Source organism: Phascolarctos cinereus, unplaced genomic scaffold (assembly GCF_003287225.1).
Source record: "Phascolarctos cinereus isolate Bilbo 61053 unplaced genomic scaffold, phaCin_HiC Scaffold_9;HRSCAF=440, whole genome shotgun sequence".
NCBI lineage: Eukaryota > Metazoa > Chordata > Mammalia > Diprotodontia > Phascolarctidae > Phascolarctos > Phascolarctos cinereus.
This window is the reverse complement of record NW_027556402.1, coordinates 31,453,443-31,460,815: the sequence shown is the minus strand read 5'-3', so window position 1 is coordinate 31,460,815 and position 7,373 is coordinate 31,453,443. Positions and strand designations below refer to the sequence as shown.

Here is a 7,373-nt window from a genome sequence, read left to right as displayed (position 1 = left end):
ACTAACTTGGAGAAAATAAGGAGCTAAAGTAGAAAATATTGGGGAATCTAAGATGTTTTCAAGAAACTTCAAGGTCTTCACAACGTGATTTTTGCCTGAAATGTTGCAAACTTCCAGACATTTGATAATTTTTAAGTGCCAAAATGCAAAGGCAAATATTGGTTGGTTGTCCTTTGCTCCCAAGGACCAAAATGACGTCACTATGTTGGAGTCAAGGTACAGTGTGTCTGACTGTGTCTGAATAGATTAATACGAACTCAGAAGGCTCACTATAGGTTGGGCACAAATAGTCCACATGACCATTTGGAATGAAGATGTCTCTAAATTTGCACACCTCATGTTTCTTTTGAGTTTATGGCAATTCTGTTTTGTTCTTAGAGCACAGTGCCTTCTCTTATAAGGGCACGCCATGCTGGGTGGTCCTTGACGAGTGTCTCCCATAACATGCAATCAATCCCAATGTTCTTCAGAGAGACCTTGAGAGTGTCCTTGTGTCACTTCTTCTGACATTCATATGGGCACCTGCCTTCTGTGAGGTAAAATAGTAAAAGTCTTTTAGGCAAACGTGCATTTGACGTTTGAACAATGTGCTCATCCCTTTGGAGCTGTGCTCTCTGCGGTAGAGTTTAAATGCTTGGCAGTTTCTTTCAAATGGTATTATCTTTTCAATTATTTGTACTATTGCTCCTTTCCATTAATACAGATGGTTCTGTGGTGACTGGACATAAAGCATGACTTGTTAGCACAAGTGAGGAGGAAAAGCCTTTAATGTTGAGCTATTCATTCATCAGGGCTTTAAATGGAGTCATTTGTCCTGGGCCACAACCTAATGGGGGGACTTCTTCTCCACTGTCTCATTATGGCAACCAAGCCATAGTGGCTTAGCAGAAAATGATTATTGCACAAACTAACTGAAAAAGAGCTGAATAGTTCCCACTGCTTTGGAGATTAAAGTGCAGCATTTAGATTTTTTCCGCTTGTGATGCTTGGGATGGAGTGAATTTCAGTAACAATATGGAAATGTTGGCAATTATTTATGTCAGAACTGCTTGAATTTGTAAGCAAAACTTAAAACGAAAAACAAATATCGAGGGTGTTATTTTATATTCTGCTATGCCACACAATGCAGTTCTAAGGCATTTCGGAAAAAAAAAATTAAAAAGTTTAATGTAGAAATAGGGGTGAGGTAGATGGGGAGAGGCAAGGCCCAGTGCTCAGTAAGAGCAGGGTCACTGAAAACTAGTTCCATGATAACAAGGAGAAAGAAGGAAGAGGAGAGAAAAGCAAAGGGCAAAGGAAGAGAAGAGAAGAAGAAAAGAGGAATGAGAAAAGAAGAGGAGAAAGGAAAAAGGAGAGAATGTGATTGGCTGAAGGTTTTTACATGAGATTTGTATTAATATGCAAAACAAAGAAACAAAAATAAAGCAATATACCCTACTAAACATACAAATGATCCTGAAAAAAACTGTAAAATTTTAAAAATTTAAAACATAAAAAATCAAAACCACAGATATTGTGAAAGAAACATTCTGAAAACTACATCAAACATTAAAAATTAAGAACATAAAAAATCAAAACCACATTATTTTGATGCATATTGCAAGAAATACCTAAAAATGCAGCATCATGAATTGCGACTTTGTGCAGATTGTAATACTAATAAAATAATACATTGAAAATTAAGTGCTCACAAACTGTAACTTTTTGTTTTTCTCTTGAGTGTCAGAATTTTGAACTCTTAAACTTTGACATGAGAGCTTGTTTGTTTGAAAACTAAGTAAAATGCTGTTAAATATTTTTTGAAATAATGTGTATCTTTTGTAAAATATACATTTGGGCCACATGATCATTTGCAATTGAATACTGTTTAATTATTTTTAATAATTGTTAAAAATCAGTACTCCATCAAAGTAAAAGAAATTTGTGACCCAAATTCCCAAATTGTGACTTTATTCATAAAAAGCTAAATTTTAAAATACTCAATAAATTGAGTTGCAACTGTAAGTTACAACTGTACAATAAGATGAAATTGTGCTGTCATTCTGTTAAAGTGTAGAAGCAAATATTCATAGAGTCTGAAATATTAGGAAATGTTTGGTTTTTGGCACAAATTTGCAAGCTATTATTCAAAATTCTATGTTCATTGACCATGTAATATAAATAAATGTATATGTATATACACATAAATATTTTTGCTAATAATTAGATTGAAATATAATCATATTCTGATCTTATATAGTCAATAGTTCTGTGGTTGGTTAGTTCATATTGTCCAGTAACTGATAGAATTTTGAATATTGTATTGATCGTTGTTACTTTTTTGACATCATCACTTTTACAATATGTCAAAAAGAGTCAACAAATTGCAGTAGTGTTTGTCCCATATTTGAAGAGACCGATGACATAATGATGTTGGGATCAGGGTAGAATGTGTTCAGCTGTGGCTGATCAGTCCAATGTGAGCTGGGAAAGGCTCTACCACAGGTTGGATACAGGTAGTCTATCAGAGCATTGGGAATGGAGATGTCTAGATTGGTACAGCTCACATTTCCTCTGTGTTACTGCAATTTTGCTTTTCTCATCAAGTACAATGCCTTCTTTGAAGTGGGCATGCTATGCTGGGCTTTCCTGGACCAGTGTCTCCCATGGCTAACAACTGACTCAAAAGTTCTTTTGAGGTTATGAATATTTTATTTTCCCCCAATTATATGTAAAAAAATTAACAACTTATCAAAAGATTCTGAGTTCCAAATTCCCTCTTTCCCTTCCCTACCCAATCATTGAGAAGGCAAGTAATTTGACATAGGTTATACATGTGCTGTCATGCAAAATATATTTCTATGTTATATGTGTTATGAAAGAAAATAGACCAAAAAAAAACCCCAAGAAAAAATAAAGAAATCTGCATTCAGACTCCATCAGTTTTTTCTCTGAAGATGGACAGCATTTTTCATCACAAGTCCTTCAGAGTTGTCTTGGATCATTGTATTACTGAGAATAGATAGGTTATTCACAGTACAATATTGCTGTTACTGTGTACAATGTTCTCCTGGTTCTGCTCATTTTACCTTGCATCAGTTCATATAAATCTTTCCAGGTGTTTCTGAAAGCATCTGCTAATAATTTCTTATAGTCCAATAGTATTCCATTACATTCATATACTACAACTTGTTCAGTCATTCTCCAATTGACGGGCATCTCTTCAACTTCCAATTCTTTGCCACCAGTAAAAGAGCTGCTATAAATATTTGTGTACTTATAGGTCCATTTACTTTTTGTGTTTTTAATCTCTTTAGGATACAGACCTAGTTGTGATATTATTGGGTGAAAGGGTCATTGCTCTCCAGAAAGGTTGAATGAGTTCACAGATCCTCAGACAATGCATTAGTGTCTCAGTTTTTCTATCTCCCCTCCAACACTTGTCATTTTCCATTTCTGTCACATTAGCCAATATGATAGGTTTGAGGTGGTATCTCAGAGTTGTTTTAATTTGCATTTCTCTAGTCATCATGACTTAGAGGAATTGTTCGTTTACCTATAGATAGTTTTGATTTCTTCTTCTGAAAGCTGCCTGTTCATGTTGTTTGACCATTTATCAATTAGGGAATGACTTATATTCTCATAAATTTGACTCAGTTCTCTACATATTTGAGAAATGAGGCCTTCATCAGAGAAATTTGCTGTAAATTTATGGCATTTGTTATCACTATGTATTTTCCTCCATCCTATTTTTCCTGCTGTTTATCCTACTCTGTCCACCCTCAAAAGTGTTTTGCTTCTGTCTACCTCCTCCCCCAATCTGCCCTCCCTTCTAACCCCCACCCTGCTTTCTTATCTTCTTCCCTTCCTATATTCCTGTAGGGTAAGATAGATCTCTATAGCCAACTGAGAGTGTATGGAATTCTCCCTTTAAACGAGTTCCCATGAGAATAAAGTTCAAGGGCTCCCACCCACCTCTTCCATCTTCACCTCCACTGTAAAATCTCTTTTGTGCCTCTTTCATGTGGGATAATTTACCCAATTTTGACTTACCTTTTCCCCTTCTCCCAGTGCATTCCTCTTTCTCACCCTTTAATTTTATTATTTAGATATCATTACATCATATTCTACTCATACCAGTGTCCTCTGTCTATGCATACTCCTTCTAACTGCTCTAGTGATGAGAAAGTTATTAGGAGTCACAAGTGTCAACTTCCCATGTAGGAATGGAAACCATTTTATCTTACTGAATATTTTATGATTTCTTTTTCCTATTTACCTTTTTATATTTTTTTATTGAATTTTCTGTTTCAATGTTAAATTTTCTATTCAGCTCTGTTCTTTTCATCAAGAATGCTTGAAATTGGGGCAGCTAGGTGGTCAGTGGATAGTGCACTAGCCCTGAAGTCGGGAGGACCTGAGTTCAAATCCGGCCTCAGACCAAACACTTGAAACTTACTAGCTGAGTGACCCTGGGCAAGTCACTTAACCCCAATTGCCTAAAAATAAAGAAAAATTAAAAAAAAGAATGCTTGAAATTGCTGTACTTCATTGAATGTCTATTTTTCTGGGCAGTGATTCTTGATTGCAATCCTAGCTCCTTTGCCCTCTGGAACATCGTATTTCAAGCTCTCTCATCCTTTAATGTAGAGGCTACTAAATCTTGTGTTATCCTGACTGTTGCTCCACAATATTTGAATTGTTTCCCTCTGGCTACTTGCAATATTTTCTCCTTGACCTGGAGAAATAGCTCTGGAGTTTGGCTATAGTATTCCCAGGAATTTTTATTTTGAGATCCCTTTCAGGAGGTGATTGGTGGCTTCTTTCAATTTCTACTTTACATTCCGGTTCAAGACTATCAGGTCAGTTTTCCTGGATATTTTCTTGAAATATGAGGTGTAGGCTCTATTTTTTTTTTTATCATGGCTTTCAGGTCATACACTAATTCTTAAATTCTCTTTCCTGGATCTATTTTCTAGGTCAGTTGTTTTTCCAATGAAATATTTCACATTTTCTTTTATTTTTTTCTTTCTTTTGATTTTATTTGATTGTTTCTTGATGTCTCATAAAGTCATTAACTTCCATTTACCCAATTCTACTTTTTAAGGAATTATTTTCTTTAGTGAGCTTTTATACCTCCTTTTTCATTTGGCTAGTTCTATTTTTAAGGAGTTTTCTCTTCTGTGGATTTTTGTGCCTCTTTTACCATTTAGCGTATTCTGCTCTAAAAGGCATTTTCTTCAGTACTTTTTGTGTCTCCTTTACCAAGCTATTGACTCCTTTTTCATGATTTTCCTGCCTTACTCTTATCTCTTTCCCCAATTTTTTCCTCTGTTTCTCTTATTTGATTTTAAATCCTTTTTGAGCCCTTCAAGGAATTCTTTTAGGGCCTAAAACCAATTCCAATTTTCATTTGAGGCCTTCAATGTAGTATTTTTGACTTTGCTATCCTCTTCTGAGTTTCTGCTTTGATCTTCTCTGTTACTGTAGTAAAAGTCTGTGGTCAGTTTCTTTTTGTTGTTGTTATGTGTTATTTTTTCCAGTCTATTTCTTGACTTTCAATTCTATGCTAAAGTGGGGTTCTGCTCTTGTGGTAGAAGGGTCATTGTACTGAATTTTACAGCTTTCCTTCTGCTGCTCTCAGATCTAGTTTTGGAAGTCTAAAAGTTTTTATTTCTTCCAAGATGGTATGATCTAAAAGAGAAGTGTGGCCACTGCTCTCCAGTCTGTGGTGGACTGTGTTCTATTCTCACCCAGCGATACAAATCTTTCCTGCCAAACTTCTAAATTTTTTGGTCTTGAAAATTGTTTCACCTTGTCCTTTTGTAGGTTCTACCACTTCCATATTTATTTTGAGGTATTATTTGAAATTGTCAGAGGGAATTGGGAGAGCTCTGGTGAGTTCTTGCCTTTTCTCCACCACCTTGGCTATGCCACACAATCACACTGAAGTTCTTCAGAGAAACCTAGAGAGTGTCCTTGTATTGCTTCTTCTGACCACTGGGTGAGCCCTTGCCTTATGTGAGTTCTCCATTATGTAGTATTTTAGGTAAGTACACATTCGTCATCTAGGCTGTGTGGCCAGCCCATTTGATTTGTGCTCTGTCTGCAGCAGAGTTTGAATGCTTGGCAGCCCAACTTGAGAGAGGACTTCAGTGTCTGGTACCTTATCTTTTTTGTTTGTTTGTTTGTTTGCCTGTTTTTGTTCTGACACAATCATTTATTCTTTGTTTCCTCTATTAATTTATTTATTTTTAGTTTTCAACATTCACTTCCACAAGATTTTAAGTTCCAAATTTTCTCCCCTTCTCATCCCTCCTCCCACCCCAACATGGCATGCATTCTGAATACCTCTTCCCCTAATTTGTCCTCCCTTCTATTCCCCCCCTTCTCTTATCTCCTTTTCTTTCTATTTTTCTGTAGAGCAGGATAGATTTCTATACTCCATTGCCTTTATATCTTATTTCCCAGCTGCATGTGAAAACAATTTTTAACATTTGTTTTTAAAACTTTGGGTTCCAAATTTTCTTCTTTCCTCCCTCTCCATTCACCCTCATTGAGAAGGCAAGCAACCTGATACAGGTTATACATGTGTAGTCATGCAAAACACATCCATAGTAGTCATGTTGTGGAAAACTAACTATATTTCCCTTCATCCTATCCTGCTCCCCATTTATTCTATTCTCTGTTTTGTCTGGTACCTTATCTTGCCAGGTGACCTTTAGAATCTTCCTAAGACAATTTGAGTGAAAGCAATTTAGTTTTGTGGCATGTCACTGGTACTCTGTCCAGGTTTCACAGGCATACAATGATGGAATCAGTACAATGGTTCGGTAGATCTTCAGCTTGCTAGGCAGCCTAATTAATGCCTCTTTTCTCCCACATTTTCCTTCAGAGCTTCCAAAAGACTGAGCTAGCTCTGGCAATGTATGTATCAACCTCATCATCTATTTGAACATCCCTGGAAAGTACACTGCCAAGGTAAGTGAACTTATCCAGAGTATTCAAAATTTCTCTATTTCCTGTACCAATGGTTCCCCATATGGATGATGCAGCAATATGATGAAGAAATAAAACAAGCATTTGCTACCTAAATACAGCCTAGTGCCTCTTCTAGACCACTAGTGCTATTAATTGGCACTAGCTTATTGGCTTCTCCTCTTCCACACTATTGGACCTAGATAACACTTAAAGAAAATTTAAAAGTTAGGCCTAATTGAAGAAAATATTTTTCTATATATTAACAGAATATATATGTATGTATATACATGCATATGCATACATAGATAGAATATATACATACATGCCCATATTTTGTGTGAATATGTGTATATATGTATGCATATACTTTGTGTGAGTGTTTGTGTGTGTATGTGCATGTGTGTTCTTCAGAG

The 7,373-nt window shown here is 35.9% G+C and overlaps 1 long non-coding RNA gene across 1 annotated transcript; it reads left to right on the top strand.

Moving 5' to 3' along the window:
- The first annotated feature begins 6,060 nt into the window (after window positions 1-6,060).
- LOC144455112 (uncharacterized) lies at window positions 6,061-7,074 on the top strand. The gene is made up of 2 exons (XR_013483780.1): window positions 6,061-6,141; window positions 6,875-7,074. It is a non-coding gene; the product is annotated as an uncharacterized LOC144455112 (long non-coding RNA).
- Window positions 7,075-7,373: the final 299 nt, after the last annotated feature.